Source organism: Lutjanus erythropterus, chromosome 9 (genome assembly GCF_056507025.1).
Source record: "Lutjanus erythropterus isolate fLutEry1 chromosome 9, fLutEry1.hap2, whole genome shotgun sequence".
Taxonomy (NCBI): domain Eukaryota; kingdom Metazoa; phylum Chordata; class Actinopteri; order Lutjaniformes; family Lutjanidae; genus Lutjanus; species Lutjanus erythropterus.
Window position 1 is genome coordinate 26000354 of NC_139325.1, and position 19736 is coordinate 26020089.

The following is a 19736-nucleotide window of genomic DNA, read 5'->3' on the forward strand; positions in this document are numbered from 1 at the left end:
GGAGGAACGGATTAGCGGGATAATATGTGGCTACACTCCAAAACACACATTCCCCTGTCTCATATACACACAAATGCATGTGTACAGTACACTGCATTTTGAATGCAGCAACGCTGACTCTCAGCGCTACGCACAACTAAGCAGAAATGAGTCTGAAGTCAAAGCTGCGCTGCGGCCTCTTCTCGTCTTTCTCTCTGCATGTCACCCTGTTTCTTTCTCTCTTTGGCTCTTTCTCCTTCGCTCTCTGTTTGCCTTGTTTCAGAAGTCAGCATTCTTGTTCATGTTTTCAGCTCCAGTGAGTCACCCTTCTGTATCTGTGTGTGTGTGTGTGTGTGTGTGTGTACGTGCGTGCGTGCGTGTGTGTGTGTGTCAGGCTGCTATTTCAGCACTTTCCAGTGCTATCGATTCAAACCAGCCTGCAGGGGAAAAACCAGGCCCCTTACAGCCACACACACACACACACATACACACACACACACACACACACACACACACACACACACACACACACACACTCCTAGAGTTATAGAATTGAAAAGAAATGAATGTTCACTCACTCATATAAAACATATGTCCTGTAGTTGATGATCATGTGTGTTTTATTGTATATTTTCACAGTCTTTACGTGCTCATTGGTACAGTTTGCATGTACATGGTATAAGTGTGAGGATGAGTGTGTTCTTGTAGGTTTATATGTTTGTGTGACCTTCACTTACAGTACTATAGGCCCAGCAGGGAAGGGAAGAGAGGAGTTACGCACAAGCAGTCTGATGACTCAATGCTACACTAGAGCCTCTCCTCTGTGAGTGTGTGTGTGTGTGTGTGTGTGTGTGTGTGTGTGTGTGTGTGTGTGTGTGTGTGTGTGTGTGTGTGTGTGTCGGAAAGAGAGAGAGAATATGTTAATGTGTGTCCATTTACAAGGTTAAACTATTTTTGTATTTCAGTTTACATATGTGTGCGTGACGAGGTGTGGAAGCATGTGTTGGGTTATTTGCATGTGTTAATGGGTGAGGTATGAGGTGTGTGTGTGTGTGTTTGTGTGTGTGTGTGTGTGTGTGGTCAGTTTACCAAACGCTACGTGTCCAAAACAGTTTGAGAGCAACTAGAGTATTTGTGTGTTTGTGAGAAAACAAAACAGAAACAGATGTGTGTTTCCAGTGAGGCAGGACTGTGTGTGTTTGTACTCCCAGTCAAGGTCACACACACACAAACAAACAAAACACACACACACACACACACACACACACACACTCGGTGGACACACTCTAATAGTTACCTGTTTGTATTTGGACACATGTGTTGCATATATGCATGTAGCCTTACACACATACTGACACACTCACCCTCTGATGCTTGAGTGAAGGATACGCTGCAGGTGTGGGTCAAACCAGCAGAGCCACATCACACCTCTCAGCATGACATACTCCTCCGCCGCTGACCTCAGCTGAAAATAGAACCAGGAAGTAGTTATTTCAGGACTTCATTTCCACCCACAACAGGGGTACACCACAATTAGCACAATACGTCTGACTGCCTCCTACTGATGCTCCACTGCCTACCTCACTGGAACTACATGAGACTTAGTGAAGAAATGAAATGATTTCTCTCTGTGGTATTTATCCTGTGTGATTAAATTAACATGGGATTATTGAAACAGCTATAGCAATGTGGCCTTTGCTTGTAAAGTGAATACTAACTGAATAAAAAAATATGTATGTACTTGTACACAGTCCAGGATTTTTAAGAATTCAGTATCCTTCAGAGAAATAGCATCTGAAACCCAGTCTTCACACACACCTTTCCAAAGTCAGAAGTGACCCGCCATCCTAAATTGCTGTTGTTACATCTGTCCAGCTTCCCATTTTCACACTGTGCAGCTTATAGTGATAACTGTGGCACATTTAACATGTGCTTGACTTTTTTTTTTGTCTTATAACTTTCTGAAAGAGACAATCTGCTTCCAGTCTTCATACAAGTACTTCCATCACTTTCACCATGAATCTCTTCGCAGGTTGACTATCCCAAAGTGTGCACCATTACTCCCCATTTATTCATTGTATTAAAATGTCTACACAAACAGGCATTTCACCCCATCTTTGAAAGTGGCATTTGGATACTAACTTGTACCTTTACATGTGGTCAAACAACATGTTAAACAAACTTCAAGCATATCTTATCTCAAGTGAGCATTCAAAATTTAACCAAGACCTTGAAACGAACCAAGTGCTTTGAACTGCCTAACATAACAATAAAAAATTAATCATGTTTGATTGCAAGGAAAAAATATTGTTGTGAAAACAAATGAAATATATCTATGAAGAGTTTGCAGATATGTTTGATTTAGATGCTTTCTCATTGTGTCAACAAAAAAAAAAACAATTTCTGTAGCACCTGTTTGCTCGTGCAAATATATGCAGGTCTAATTTTTAGGAGACAGAGAAGCACCATCACGTTTGTCCTTAGTATCACCATCTCTTATGCTTTTCTTTTTCTAAATTAAAAATCAGATATTTGTATCTCAGTAAGCAGACAAATTTTAAATGTAGCAGTTCAGTACATAATGCATGATTCTTGCAGTTTTTGGGTTGTATCCATGTTTGAATGCACTTACTGTAAGTTGCTTTGGATAAAGGGTCAGCTAAATAAATGTAATGTAAAAAATTGCTGCTCTTGATTGCTGCTGAATAGCAGCAGTAGGTATTAATATAAATTCACTGTTTATAGCTACTGATATCACTCTGGTATCTTTTTGCCTCTCTTTCATTTGGTCCAGGTTTTATTTTCTATTTCCTGTCTATTATGTCCCCTCTGTCTAACTCATCCTCTCTGTCTATTCTCCACACCATCTCTGTCTCTTTTCCTGGATTTACCTCTCTGCCTTTGTCTCTGTTTTCTACCTCTCATTCCCTCGACTTGTGTTTTATCCAGCATTTTTGTCTTGTTTCTCATCCATTCTTTACCTTTCTCTCCCTGCCTGTTTTCTCAGCGCTTGGCAGGGGTTCTGTCTTTTCTGCAGTCTACGTTTGTGAGTGTGTGTGAGCTTACAGTCTCTGTGTATTCACCCATCTGTGTGCTTATGTTTTTGTGCATTCATGCATATATGAATGTGTGATAGCTGTGGTTAAACAAGCGGTGACCGCCCATCCTGCATTTTACAGAACAGTCCTGAAGAAGGGAATATTTATCCTACATTTGATGTTTGTTGAGAAATGATGTTTTTCAAGATTTTTTTCATTTATTAAAACACATTCTTTGAATCTAGGTCTAGGGAACACAAAAGGGGACATATTTGTGTAAAAATGAAATCTAAGGTGTGGTAATTGTCCTTTATAGAGGTTTGCATACAGTACAGTAGGGCTGGGATGGTGGGATAAACAAAAAAGCACAACAAAAAGTAGACTAGTAAGCAACAAAAGTGAACAAACTCTGTTGCATCCCCATGACAGAGCTGCTCCCCCACTTCTATCCTCATCTCAAACCACGCTGGACTAAAACTTAACTATTAAAAACTACACATTTGGAACTAGTTTCAGTTATGAACTGGTCCTCAATGTCCACATTGCCCAGATTTTGTTCTAAAACCAAAAACAGCACCCATAGAGACACGTGATGTTTTAAATATTTATAATTAAAGTTACAATGCACAACTAGTTTGCAATGCGTCACTAATTGTTGGACTTTCACAATGACCACAAGCAACCCTCAGATGCAGCGTTCAACCATACAACTTCTTGACTTAAAGCGAACAAGCAAGAATCAGGCTCTCCGCAGACACGCACTGAATTATGGGGTAGGCACGAATCAGCAAAATAAACAAATTCATCTGTGTCCCACATTCTGCATGACAGTGAGAGGAAACTAAAATGTCTTCATGACTCAACACATATAGTTGAGGAAAATGGGATAACTGTACTTTTTCGAGCTTCTGAGCAGTACGAAACAGAGTCTGCAAGAACGGGAAGAGGACAAATGACAGATGTGACAACATTTCCATAAAAAACAATGTATAGACCCACATAAACATAATCCCTTTCAACCATCACTTACAACTGACTAGAAGTGTGTGTTATATCTGCAGAGACCCTGCCCGCTGCCTTTATTCCTTCATTTTTGTCATTATTTTGCAGAGCTCAGAACGCTTCACCAACCCAAAAAGTTGGTATTTGACATCCTGGTGTCTTTCTCGTGTTTCTACAAAGACCTGTGTCAAATCTTACTGATTCAACTTTCAATGTGGCCTCAACAAAGGGCCAGCAAGATTTTGAGCTTGAGAAAAAAAATGTCTATGGTCAGATATCATCGTTTGGGTAACACTTTATTTTATTTGAAAGGATGTCCATAAGACTATCATTATGTTGTCTTAACTATGTCATGACACCTGTTGTGAACATGAAGGCGTCTTTATGAATAATGTTGTCTGTTGTCAGTATAAGTGTTATTTGGTCAGTTCTGTACAACCAACATAACCTGTCAATGTCTTCGTCATGGCGACTTCACATGATCAAACTTAAATGAACCGGTTTAGCTTTATGTTTTATCATTATATTAAACTGTCATATGTGGTTGTTTTTGACACTGGATGTCATGAGACAAGTAAACTAACAAACCACTGTCTGTCCATCAGGTAACTCTGTAAGCTAAATCACCTCGGTGTTTGACTCTGTCATCAAACTGGACATATAACATATGATGACATCTTCCAGTCCAAAATGTACCACTTTAATTGAGGTCAAGGAAAAGATTCATGACATAATTATAATGGTGTCATGACAGCCAGTGTCAAAACCAAATGACAGTTTAATGTAATGACAGCAAAGTGAAACAGTCATGTAAAGTTGTCATGACAAAGGCATCTCATACAATGCCAACACTGCATTAAAAATAACACAACTGACTAAATGACGCTTGACAACAGTCATAAATATTCATAAAGGCTCCCTCATGTTCATGGCAGGTGTCATGACATAATTATGACAGTGTAATGATAGTCTTAGTCACACCATTTTGAATAAAGTGTTACCCATCCTTTATAAACATGCAAAAAATCTAATCACATCTGCAGAGGTTTTTTTGTGGTATACATAGGATGATTCACAACTATAGACATCATTTCACAGGCTTAAATCTTATTGATTGAGTCCATCCATTAACGGCAAGCTCTATACTCAGACACGTAACTGTATTGTATCTACTTAATAACCATTAAAACCTCTGATCGACTGAAATGCATCAGTAACTTTGTATGTGGGATACAGAGATGAATAATGAAGATATATTGTATGTATGTGTATCTAAACATGTCAAATCAAGCTGTTCACTGTAACAGCGGCACTACATTTCATATTCTCCAAAGGTTGGTTTTAACTGTGTTTCTTTCCTTTTGGAGTTGGGTCTGGTTTGTCATTGGCCTGTTCATGAACAATTGCAGTATAATCTGTGCAAGTAATGGATTACTGTTTAAGAAATCAATTTAACAGTCAGTATGGAAGCATCACTAAAAGTCACTGCGGGAAATCGTGGACTGAAAGATTGGATTAGAAATGAATGGCGGCCAGCTAATTGGCTAATGTGTGTCTGAGTGTGTATGTAAACCGTCAAGTGTGTATTATTAATGTATAGCTGTGATAAAGCTGGCGTATAGCTGCTGTAAGATGGGATCACTGAGTAGATGGCTGCCTGCTAATCTGGCTGCTTTAGTTAGCCTCATCCTCTCACTGTTTCTCTAAACCACTGCAGGGTAACTATCACACACACACACAAATGCAAACACGCTTGCATTGCACAGCATGAATGCACAGCCTACACACACATTCACACTCTCAGTGTGTCCTATTCTACATTAATCTTTACAGGGAACATTTAGGCTGCAGAAGGAAATAGTGTAACAGTCAGCCAGAGTTTCTCTATTGAACAACGTCCGCACTGTAAACTGATGCATCACCATCTTGGAGACGGTGACATCACTGGAGATGTGCCTAATTGTTTTCTTTTTACCCCCCTTGTTTTTGCTAATCGTTAAACAATTAAAATCCATTTCTCATTTCCTTTCTTATGGAAAGCTGAAGAAAAAATAGAAGGCGTAAATTCTGTTTTTGTTATTGGATTGAGTCACTTGCCAAACTGATTATTTCCCTGCGAGTGTGTTGTACAAAGCTCCTGATAAAACGCTGACGAGCTGTGACGAATGTCTTCATTTTTCTTCACGTTATGCTGACGCACAGATATTTTTGTAATGTATAATGCATCTATTGGTTATCACAGACTATGGTGATACACAGGTATACAGTAATAAAAACACAATTGAATTCGAACTGTCAGTCTGTGTGTCTATCTCCCTTTCTTTCTTTCCCTGCATTTTTCACTACGGGACAACGCTCTGCTCTGCCAGCGATTAGCTTTGGTTCGCAGCCACGATCCAAGTGGTATTTTTGAAGCCCATGAGGCCTGCTTCTCTCACTGAACTGCAACCTTTTGTGTCCATTGACTCAGTTAACCCAAAGACTGACACTGCATGGCTGTTTTCTATCCTTCAAACTGAGTGCATCCCTTGAAAGAACAAAAAAAAAGTCAATTAAGTGTTTTTCAATATTTGTTGCTGCAAAATATATATTCATTCAAGAATTTTAAATGTTCTATTCATCATCGTTTGTCCAGATTATTTCAGAGAAACTGCCAGTTAACAAAACAATGTCAACTTCAGGTTGATTCAGTAGCTGTTCTGAAGCTTTTGATGATATCACATGATCTTCGTCAGCAGATGGAGTTGTAGATATTCATATTTCAGTTTTTTTCTGAATGCTTCTGAGGACTTCTCCTTCATATATCCGCTTTGAAGTTGAGTTTCAAAGATTGTGCTTTACTTTGGAAACAGCCAGCCCATTCTCATTCCCAAGTCATCAAATGATTACATTTTTGTCAGGCCCCTCAGCATCTCTAACAGTCCCATGATGCAGTGTCTTTAGTGACTGCACTTTTAAGTAACTTCAGTGTAAAGTCATCTGTCTCAGGTGATGTAGCATAAAGAGCAGGAAAGTCTGGGTGTAGAGGAGATGGGGTGGATGGTCGGATCAAACAAACACAGGACTTGCACCCAGAAGGTTTGGATTTGTGTTGTGCAAAAGTCAATGTTATTTACATTATATAATGTTATGTGCATCGTGTGACTGGCATCACGACTCACTTCACTTAAATCATGTGACTCATGGAAAATAATGTACCTCTTTTAACCCAAACCATGATCTTTTCTTAAACTTAGCCAATTCTTCTAGTGCCTAAACCTAACCAAACTGTAACTGTTTCACAACGTAAATTACACGTTAAAAATGCTTCCTGCCAGAAAGTCTCATTCTAAAGGGTACATTGTGCACCTGTATGAGATGCCAAGGGGCGTAACAAAGCAGTGTTGGTGTTTGGTCTGCTGATGAAGATCAAGTGATATAATCAAAAGCTTGAGAAAAGCTACTAACTGAACCCTGTGGTGAGATTGTTTTCTCAGCTGCTGTTTTGAAGGTCATATATATGGTCTTGCCTAGAGTTACATGAGAAGGTTGATACCGCTCTCCTATCTGTTAAATATGAAACTGCAGCCAATTAGCTTTGCTTGGCACAAAAATGCAATGTCCAACAATAACAACAAGTGTAAAAGTGACTCCAAGAAGCCACAGTGGCCAAGCCAAGACCACCTTTGATTTTTGTATGAATAAAAAAACCACAACAACATATAATATGCTAATTAGCTTTAGAGGTGCTCCCTGACAGATTTTATGGTCTTTTTACTAGAGCCCACATTTCCCATAATGCTTTAGCCTCAAGCTGGACTGAACTGAACAGTTTATTAAAGTATGCTGTTTCATGTTCCAAAATGCAAATGTAGTTTTTAACATTAGTAATGACAGTTGTCAGACCATAAACCCAATGATCCGTTGATCTTTACAAGTCAAAACAAGTCAAAGAGTCAATGGCATAGTAGTCGTCAGTGCAAAAAAAAAGAGTTTTAATTGAAAAATCAAATTGAATCGTGACCTTAAAATCAAAAGTCATATCGAATTGTGAATTTGAAATATCATGACAACACTTGTCACAACTGGTCAGACAGATCATATACTGGCAATCACAAGTTAAAACAAGATGATAATGTGAATTAGAGGTGATCGCCTAATGATAGGCTGATATTATTGTATGTGTATTTTTAATATGATATCAACATGTCTTTTTGAATATCATGGTTATTGTCAATGCCAATATGTCAGAACAATTCTTCTTCCGGTCTTCATGCTAAGCTAAGCAAGTTGTTACTGACAGAGCCGAACATGGTATTGATCTTGTTTTTTTTTAACTCTCGACAAGGAAAAGAATAAGGGTATTTACAAAAAAATGTTCCTTTAGAGAAGACGGATCACTTGCTGTTGAATCCTGGCTCCCTAAAAGCTAAAATATCAAACTTTTTGGCCTCAGGCGAAAAGTTGTTACACCCAACTTCAGCAGGTCCAATTCATGCCACAGCGGCCTTCACTCATCTTGAGTGATCGACTCCAACACAACAGGATAACTGAAACTACTTTCAGCCATAACAAAACTTAAGTCTGCTCTGAGCCTGGTGGTTCTGTTGTTGCTGTGTTTGTATGAGATGCATCACAGACAGTTTATTGGGGTCAGTTGTCTCTAAGAGGTGCTTTAACTTACAGTAATGGCTAATGGCTGATAGCTACAGCTACATGGTCAGTTATTATGGTAATGTGTGTGGGCTATTCAACAAACTATTATCCTTGTTTTCATTATACATTGATCCTCAGAGCCCACTGTATCATACCTATTGATTCATTGCCACTCCCTATTCTTACTGGAAACAAAACTTCCCATCACCATTGCCTCAAAAGGTTGGCCTCAAGACAAACACATGCAGACGCAGCTAGATACTAAAAGCTCCCGCGTAGCCTCCAGGCCCCCTGCACCGCTTGTCACTGTTTGTTTGTTATATGCTTGGATACTTCTCTGAGATTTCGGTTTAAAGATGAGAAATAGATTTGTAAGTTCAACTCCTGCATGCATCTTCTTTCCTGTCTGTCTGTCTGCCCGCCTGCCACCCACCCACCGGCTCCCTACGTCTCTTTCTTTTCCTCGCCGTCTTTCTCTGTTTATCTCATTTATATCTCTCTACCTACAGAAGTGTGGAGGGCTCTCTTCCTCTTTCCCACCACCTTTCTGTCTGTCTCTGCCTGTGTCTCTGCTTTAGGACTGATAATTAATCTCAGATGGAACTCTGAGCCCTTCTCCATGTTTACATCTCCTGTGTGTGTGTGTGTGTAAGTGCGTGTGTGCGTTTGTGTGTGCCTCTGTCAGTGTGTGTGTGTGCGAGTGTGTTTCAACTCAGTGTATCTGTGTACATTTGTATGCATGGTTGTGTGTGTACAATTTTTGTGTGTGTGTGTCTCTGTGTGTGACTTGCTAATTTGATTAACGGGTGTAAACAGTTAAGCTAACGGTAATGACTACCAAGCAGTCTGCTGCTGTAGCCAGTGGGCTTCATACTGATTACTATCATCATGAAGATAAACCCATGGAGCAGGGTGAGTGTGTGAGTGAGTGTGTGTATGCGTGTGTGCACAGTATGCCAGTAAGCAATGTGTGTTTGTGTGCTGTCTGAATGTGAATGTGTGCACATACTGTGCGTTTCCTTTCTTGTGTGTGTCTGTGTGTGTCGGACCAGTGCTAAAAGCTTTATGCCTGTTTCTGTGTGTGTCTCTGTGTGTGCGTGTGCGCGTGTGTGTGTGCTGAAGCCAGTCTCTAATCTATTATAGCTCAAAGAGAACTACAGCAGGCAAAGATAAACTGCCAAATTCCCACCATTAACACCACTGAGACTTATAATGAAACAAACAGTGAGAGCAAACATGTTGTCCATTGCCAATGACACAGACTCCCTCTAGACCCAAATATGCCACAAAGCAGGGTTGATGCTCATGATGATAATTTACCCCAGTTCCATATTTTGTTTAAATGCAATCCTAGGTATGAGGGTTTTACTTCCTTTACAGTTCTGGGTTAACATAACTGACAAAACAATGTCATCTTGCCACCTTTAACCATTGAGTTCGCTCTATTGCTGTGTGATCATGCGTACGATGCAACAAGTCGTACAACCTAAACAAAGTAAAGGTCATTTGTCGTTGCCTTCCAAAAAACACTCATACAAGTGTTTCTAATCTGGCACTCCACAACAGGACGACACTTGTTTGTCTGTGCAATCAAAGAATGTTACAAAAATGATTCATACCGGCTTTTTTCTGATCTGCCACCTCTATAGTTCAAAGGATACTACACAGGATTTTCCTGAATCCCACAACTAGACCAGCTAGAAGTGTGTGGTGGTGTCTGTATCTGCAGAGACCCTGCTCTCTGCCTGTACTTTCTTATTTTCTCATATTTTGCCACGTTTTGGATGTTTCTGGGCTTCAGTCTTTGGGCAGAGTTCTGCACCCCCCAGCTGATAAAAGCACACAGGTTGTGAGGTCGGGACTGGGGATGTTATTGATTAATAATTAGTCAACTGATCTTCATTAAGAATATAATCAATTAAATTAACCAATAAGGTATGTTTGTTCATCGATTCTCCAGAGCTCACAGCTTTTGTCATGGTTTGTTTTAGTCTGAATTGTTAGTCTGGAAATGGCAGTAATTCCATCCTATTTGACTGATTGTTGACTTTTTCAACTATCAATTAAGAACTTGATGAAAATGTAGTGATCATCGCTGTCTGTCTCTCTCCTCTGCTCTCTGTCTGTGAGAGCTGTAGAGAGATATACACACATACACACAGGAAAAGCAGACAGATACAGGATAAAGGTTTGCTTTGGCTGTATTTATACAAAATAAGGCATTGTGTGGAAGTGTGGGTGCTTATTTGTGCTTCAGAACATAACAGCTACGAAACGATAAGTAAATAACATTTTATTTCTGAGATTTGCTGCTCTGTTCTTGCTAAAGCTTTATACACTCTGTACCTCTCTCTTGCCTGGCACTGCTGTGAGTTATTCTGAAATCTTTTTGCCTTTTCCTTTTCCCTGTCAACTGGCCTCCATTGATCACCTCTGCGGTGGTATCCCATTGGACTGCTAAGTGAGATAACTTGCTAATTGCAGCTAAAACTCTTCTCACTGACCAATGGTTAAGCTGATCAGTAGGGGGCAGCCCTACTAAACTGAGGACTAAAATATGTTTCTATAAATATTTTAGGCAAGACATAGGCAATGCAGTAACAGAATCCTGATCATCTGATCAATGCTGCCTAATTTGACAGTCTGAATTGAGTTTTTGGAGCCTGAGGCGGTCCATATTCAATAAATAGTTGTGATTGGCCTGACCAGATCCAAGGCTGATTCGTTGGGTTCCCAGATTTACAAACAGCAACTGACAAATCCTGAATATTCTATCTTTAGGCTTGGGTTTATATATAAGCAGCTACAATGACTTGGTTAAGGTTAGAAAAAAAATGGTGGTCGCGGTTAAAGGAGAGTATAGTTGACTGTTGGTAGGAGGCGGCATGTGAACAGAAGTCTCAGACACTTTGTATGCACAACCACCCACTGTGGCCTCTTCCCTGAGAGGTTTTGCAGCATATTAACAACGTCACACTACATCCCCCTTGGCTTTTCGGAGGCAAGGGTCATTATTTGCACAGCCACAAGCCTTTACACGCCAGGAAAATGTAAGCATACTGTAGGACGCTTTAAGTGTTTCAGTAAAAACAACCAGTGCCGTGTTTTCCTAAAGAGTATAGTGGGAGTGAGCAGATGAACCTGTGGAGCTTCAATACCGAGGGAAATGAGTCAGAAGTGTGTTGTTTCTCCTGTCGTAACGTAGGCAATCCACCGAGTGGTGGGTTCATTTAAAGTGAAGCAATATGTGGATGAATGTGATGAATGCTCAGGATGTGTCACCCACTTTGGCATCGTCTGTAGATCGTCATTTCCTGTAGTAGTCAAGGCATTAATTTAGGCTTTACCACTGCCCTTAACAAGGAATTAATTCTTAAATCTTTCAATTTACTATTAATAAAATGTAACTGAATTCTAACTGTTGCGGAACGGTTTGCATCAATAACCTACTTATATAGTTTAATCTGCAGTGGAGTCGTATTCTGATATGTTCCACAATATGCTCCTCTGTTCCCCTCACGGCTCTCTGCTCAGCATTTAGGTTCACACTACACACACACACACACACACACACACACACACACACACACACACACTTTTGTGCACGCTACATGCACAAACACAGGCATGAAAGCTCACAAGCAGAGACGCTAATAAACAGAGAACACACACACAAACACGCCAGCACTCACACAGTGGCAGAATGCAACTGGGAGGCTGCTCCCTTGCCTTGCCTGGAGAGGGAGAAGCTTATTATGGAGCCTTATTGAAGGCTTCAAAGAGTTTAAATTAGGGTGGAGAGGAGGGATTAGGAGACGAGCGAGAGAAAGAGGAGGGGAGAGGCAGAGGAAGAGCGGGTAAGTGAGAAGAAAGGAGGTGGATAGAGAGAGGGAGGAAGTAGGAGAAGAAAAGCGGTACAAATAGAAGAGAGAGGATAAGATGAGAGAAAAGGGGATGTGGGGAAGCTGGAGAGGGGAGGGATGGAGAGGGCATGGGGGAGGAGAGAGACAAATGGAAGGAGGTGAGTCAAAGAGTTTGCTGGCTCATGCTGATCTTACTCGATGTTTGAAGCGATTTCAGAGTTTATTTCCGTGTGGGAGCCACACAACACTCGCTAGGAGTAAAACTAAGTCACAGCAGTCTTAATACAGTCTTTTCTCATAATGATTGTTCTCGCAAAATCAAACACATGACACTGTAGGAAATGTGTGGCTGCAGGTGGAATGGATAAAACAGTCTGTGTTCAAATCATGAACAAAAACAACACGTGTAACCTTGACAGAACAAACAAAAGATGCACGCTGCAGAAACACCCAAAGAAGTAAAAATCATCACAATGTGTTGCAGTGAACAAACACAGAGAGCATCTGATATCACTTGGCTTCCGTATGTTTTTCAAGTGGTTTAATTTTTGTCTATGCCATCAGGTGAATGATTCAACCTCTACATTACTGGTATTAATAAATGGATCACTGTGTTTATGCAGTTGATGGAACTGAAACTAACTTAACTAATATTGCACCAAATGTTAAAATCTTAAAATTAAGAGCAATTAGATTCAAACCTCTCTTTAAACCACTGCTTGGTTTTTGTCTAAACCTAGCTTAGACTTAATTCTGTTCCACCAAATCTTTAAACTACAATTTAAAATGTGATCCAGCACTAACTTTAAACTTACACTTGAGGAAGTTTAACCTGGCAAACTAACTAAACTAACTTTTTAAACTGGCTAGAAAACAATGGAACATTTTAGTAATTTTTTTTGTCATCTAGTAAACAATATAGTATTTTGCTAGAATTTTATAGAAAACAAACAATGTACCTTTTTGTTAAAGAAAACAGAGCAACTAAAAGTTAATGGTCTCCCCTCTCTGTTATACATATTAGGATCTGACAGCCCTAAGATTTATTTTTTATTAATTCATTGTAATTAATATTGATTAATGCATCCTTAAACTTAGATGTACTAAACAGAGATTTGTTTTTAGTTGTGCAACAGAGCTCTGCTTAATTTCAAATCTGGATTTGCTCACTTTAAAACTAGTTTTTCTTACTTCGTGTCATTTATTGTATTATTAAGTATTTACTTGCAACATCAAACTGCAAGGTATGGCTAACATCTGCTCAATACTGACAATTCAGTGAACATTGTATTGAGTTTGACATAAATCACAGGGCGTGAATAGGGAGACATGGAGGAGGGCAGTAGACAGGAGAGAAAGCAAAACTGTAAAAGTGTTGAGATGAAAGAGAGGAATGAGAGGAGCGAGATGAGGGGACAGAGAGCGGGCAGGGATGATTTCTTGCTGGAGGGATGGAAAAAGGCTGTCAAGGTTGCTGAACATAGAGCAAAGAGGAAAGACCAGGACAAGAGCGAGAACAGAGGGGAATGGAGATCAGAGGAAAAGGAAAAGGGAAAGAGGGAAAAGAACAAAAAAAAAAGGGGCATTAAAGAGGCGAGTGAGAAGGATGGAGGAGGGGAGAGGAGGAGTAGTGAAGGGAAATAGTGCGACTCAGAGGGACAACGAAAGGCTGTCAAGGTCGCTAAACAAGCAGCAGAGACGAAGACCTAAAGGGATTGGCTGCAGCGCTGAACAGCAGTGACCTGTTAGTCATGGTCACACACACAAACACACAAACGAGGAAGAGACGGTAAAATAAAAACGAATTTACTGGCAAAACAGAGATGACAAAGATATAAAGAATGGCCGCACAGATGGAAACGGAAAGGAAGAGGAGCAAATAGATAAAACGTGGAGGATTTTAAATGGTTGAATATGAGTTATGAGCCTATTTTAAACAGGAGCATCCTAACCTCTTTAGCTGTCCACAACATTTTTCTGAAACAGCAAAAAATGCCACATAAATGATGAAGGTAGTTGTGTGCGTTTCCTTGAAATCTAGTCCACATCAACAGCAAATGACTAAAATTAAATTTAATGAGCTTATCTTTTTTCTCCTCCGAGCTAAACCAATTTGGGTCAATTCAGTTTTGCCTGAGAATCTTGTTGTTTTTCTTAAATGTGCCACCAAAATACAGAACACCACTGGGAAATATGGAAGATACACGGACAGGCGGATGGTAAACTGTCAGTATGATAACCTGTCTGTCTGTCAGTCTGTAAAGAGTTAAAAGAGGGAAACATGGTGTGTGTGTCTGTACGTATCGTGTTCTGTGTGAGTGTGTGTGACTGCTCTGTGATTGCCTTGGGGAGAACAACATGGCATAAAGCAACAGTCACCTGTGTGTTTGTGTGTGTGTGTGTGTGTGTGTGTGTGTGTGTGTGTGTGTGTGTGTGTGTGTGTGTGTGTATGTGCCTTAGGGCATACAAAGGTAACAGCACAGCAGCAAAATCAGCCACAGAGTTTGGAATAATTTTGCAAAACTCAGATCTCAAAGCACCATACCTGCATCTGACACACAGACAGACAGCAGCTACACACCTTTTAAACAAACATACAGCGCTCGTGTATGACGCCTCTACAGGGAATAAAGGTTCTTGTCACCTTCTTATGATGAGTTTGATTTTATGTTTCATATCTGACACAAACCAGGTGCTGTTGTTTTTTTTAGTCTATGTTTGTGGCTTCAAACTATGACGCTGTAATACATGTTTTTGCTCATGCAGGGCTCCATGATCAATATCATATTTTTTTTTTAAATTCATTAAAAATGCAAGGTTGAGAAATGAATTCCTGACATTTGGCCATTCCTTTATTATATGTAGCTATATCTTGGCATGTCTATCAAGTAAATTTACATACAGCAACAACACAAACACTCACTCACTGGTGAAACAACTGGTGAACACTAATTATGTCAAAGCTTCCCATATTTTTTGTGATAGTTCTGATTCAGTCATTTTGATTGACAGCTCAGCCACTGATTGACAAATCGGCCCCACATGGTAGTTCGGGGGTGTGGTATAGTTAACAAAAGAAAGTTGGAAACACTTGCAGGGACGGAGTCCTAGCGTTAGAATGCAACACGCGCTGCAGTATTAATTTTCACAAAACTCAACATGAAAGTTACCAGCGTCCGACCTACTATTCTTGTTATTTAGTTGTCTTCAAATGAGGTTGAACATTCCCTGAATAGGGGTTGACTGTCCCTAAATATAAGAACTCAGCTCAGCATTGCCCCTGCCTGTGGTAGTAGCCACACTAGCCATGCAGCATGGTATCATGAATTCAACAGATTAACCTATGAAATAAACAGTACAACAACACAAAACATGGCAAAACTTCCAGGTTTGAAGTTCACAGACAGGTGATGTGGAGCCATCATTTTTGATTCCTTCATTTAACACACATTGCAGTGTAAAACAAGAAGGGAAAAAACTGTGAAAGTGAGAATAAATGCTTGTTTATTAATTCCATATGTACATATAAATATATATATACATTTCATTTTGCTGTTTATTAAATGATTTAAAACACTTACTACACTATAGGTCAGACAATATAAAAAGTAAGATTTAATATCATACAGTGTGTGTTCTATGCATCTGCTTCTTTTCCTGTCTATTCTGGTTGCTTTGTGGAGCTCCAACCCCTTTTGCTTTGCTTTGCTGTTTTGGTGGACAGATTTATAGTATATAATAACCTTAATATTTAATCAATTTTTCAACAAGGTTTTTCAAATATGTGTGTCTCCTTTTGAATTAACTCTGACAGGATCTTTTTAGGGACAGTTGCATCTACTTTGCTACAATCTACAAGGACTGTGTTACTGCAAAATGTAAAATAATACTAAAAAAAACCAATCTGGTGCACAGATGCATTAAGGCAGAGAAGCTGTTTTTCTCTCATCATGTGTTCTTCTGAAATGTTCAGTCATTGCCAGGGTTTGCCTTTGTGGAACTGAAACAGATGGTGATCTAAAACTGGACATTAGCTTATATTTAGTTTGTTTTTTGGAGATAAATGAGTAATCTTACCCGAGATGAACCAGGCTTCAGTGAGAAATACACACAGCTAGGTAAATGAAAAAGTATTTTTTGTGGTTACAGTGTAAAAGCTTAATGTGTGCGCTCTCCTTGGTACTGAAGTGATGTTGATGTTTGGCAGAATACTGTCTTGCATACCCTCTTGTTTTTTAGTGGTAAGTAGTAATATAACACAGGAATATTTTGCTGGATGTACTGACTCTGTTGGGGGTGAATATTCAGCCTAATGGCAGGATGATCTTTTTCCTGTTATCTGGAGAATCTCTGGACAGATTGTAATGACTGACAGTCACTATAATCTTATATCATCTGAGAAAATACAATAATCTCACTGCTGAGTGGCTGAACATAGGACAGCTAAACATTTAGCAGCTAAAGAGAGATTTCCCTCAAGAGTTGGTAGAAACCAAAAGCAGAGCTAAAAGGAGAGTACATATTGGACTTTCAGTAATCAAGCATACAGAAAAAATGACTCCAAATAAATGCTAATGTTGCTCCATGTCTGTATGACATGTAAATGAACATTAGTTTGTTGACATATTAGCCCCATCATGAGTGGGGCACTTAAATTTTGTTCCACTGCACCCAACTGACCAAAAAATAAATGTATGTTTAAAAAAACACTGTTGGTTGACATCAATGTAGACTATTCACTCACATTTTTCTTAAGTCTGTGATCATCACTAACAATACGTTGTTGTGTATTCATTGGTTTTGTTGTTGTTTTTTGAGAAGTAGATATTTAAACTTGGAATCCACTTCAGTGTTCAGAGTGATAATCAATTTGACACATACTTCCTGAAAACATGGTGATAATCACTTCTTCCAGTCTCAGTTTTTAGAAATATAGTGTCCTCGTTTGGTTCTTTACACCCAAATGAGCTCCATTTCGTAACAGCACCAGCAGCTCTGAACCAGAAAATAGGCCCATAGCCTTGGAAAATGTGTTTTATTCCAGGGACTGTACATCTAATTGATTTATTTACACTAAAAAAAAAAGCAGTTGCCAATTTCTGCTGAATGTTTCATGTTGTGTCTTCTGTAGTCTGCTCTTTGAGGACTTGGCAGCACTATCGGCTTTCTTATCATTGTCCCTGTTGGCAGAATAAATCAAATTGTTATGAAACAGGATTTGGCGCGCAGCTCAGGGATGACCAGAAATAACAGTCTGAGTCTGATTGTAGAATTGAAAAATATTAATGGAAATAGAGTTATATGGATATATTTTAATATATTTGTGACAAATAACCCCATTGTTTTCCCTCTCAACTCCCATCTTTCTCTGTCTGTACTTGTCACTGACATGCAAAAACTCACAAACAAACACACACAGATTTGACTGTGACTATCGGAAGCGTTATCTCTGCATTGCAGACTATTAAACATTGATGTGTTGTTATTGTAACAGCAGCAATCTGGATCATCCAGGCTGAATGACCCAAAATAAAAACACTTTGGCTTGCGACAACACGGATTCTCTGATAAACAACTGTTTTGTCTGCAGCGAACAATTAGAGCAAGCTTTGCTGGGACCCATTTTGGTGCAAGATAATCTTTTTTGGGACGTTATTGTTGTTGTTTTTTTAGAACCTTTTTTGGAAACTGGTTTCCATTAGCACTACTAAGTACTGTGAGATGCTGACAAAAAGCTGTAAATAGGACCAAAAGTTGTAGGACCAAAGAACTACCCGACCGGTTTCCTTCTGTTACTGTTTGATCATCAGTCAGTGATGTTCAATACAATATAGGATTTGTTGAAATAAGTTTTTAATGGACCTACTTCCCCCAGCCCTGCCTCGTCGTCTTCCACTTCAGTGTAAGAACAATTCCTACATTTCCAAGACTGCATTCTGCTGCTCTCTGGAGGACATCAAATTATCACCTGCAAACCACATCTAAAGAAAGTTATACATGGTAACTGGTAATGCTTGTTTTTTTCCTCATCACATCTGCTTCCATAATGCGCAGTGACTACCCAGACACATACAAACAGTAACATTTGCGAGTCACACAAGGCTTTTGAATTACAACAGAGATAATGGAGAGATAAGAGATTAGAGAAAATTAAAGTGGCATCAATTTAAACACATGAAGATTAGTAGTCCTCAGTTTGTTAATGCAAGTTTATAATGTCTGGAGTTTTTTTTTTTTTTTGGCAACACATCCTCATACATAAATGACAGAAATATGTTGATGTAACCAATAGTGCTGTGTGTTGTGGCTTCCAGCACCCCAGAGCTGAGTCTGGTGTACTGAGCTAACAGCAGTTAGTGGTTAACCATGGCTAACTGAGCTAATGGCATTTAGCAGTTAGCAAACCTACCTAAATAACAAGCTATCTGTCTTCCCATTAGCAAATGGGAATGCAAACGAACTCTATACCATATTATCTGTTGGTCTCAGAGGCTGTGTTCGTCTCTGTAACTGTCCGTGTTCACTGGGAGGCTTCTGAGCCCAGTTCTGTTGCCCGCTAACAGCAACCAATGGTTAGCTACTTTAGAAACAAACCTAAATATGATCAACTTTGACCCTGATCAGTCAATAATGTTATAAAGTTGAGCTTTTCTACAGTGAGGCCAAGACCCCATAAACATCCCAGTCTGCTCTGGAATGGTCCACCAGCATCATAAGTGAGAAAGTGTTCATTGGACGAAAATGTAGTGACACGCCCGAGTGCAGGATGAGTCATCAACAGTTTTGAGCGTTTTTCAGGAAAAGACAAACTCTGAAATATTATTCACATATCCAAAAATATCTACAAAACAATGTTTTGCCATTGTTGGGCCAGATACTGACATATGATGTATAGGGCAATACATATATGATACAAACACTAAAACATTCATGGGAAGTTTTGGTTATGCATACAAATCCAACCTCAGTCTCCTGGGTGGAAGTCCTGTGTTTGTTTGAATCACCCAACCACCTCCCTCTGCAGATATTCTGACTCTTTGTACCATGTCTGCTCTTGTCATTATCACTATGGTCTAAAGAGGGTGCAGCCTAACAATAAACATACTTATGAGCTGTAATAAACTGCTTGTGCAGACGAATCAAATTCTTCAAGGTGACCGTTCATACTGGAGCGATGACATGGCTGATGGCATAGGTTTGTTAGTAGCCGTTCGTGCCA

The 19736-nt window shown here is 39.5% G+C and overlaps 1 long non-coding RNA gene across 1 annotated transcript in view; it reads right to left on the reverse strand.

The window, feature by feature from the left end:
• LOC146321647 (uncharacterized) overlaps positions 1-19736 on the reverse strand; it is a 196453-nt gene that overhangs the window by 73712 nt on the left and 103005 nt on the right. The window contains exon 4 of the long non-coding RNA XR_014771407.1: positions 1344-1444. This is a non-coding gene — a long non-coding RNA (uncharacterized LOC146321647). The remainder of the gene's footprint in view (positions 1-1343; positions 1445-19736) is intronic.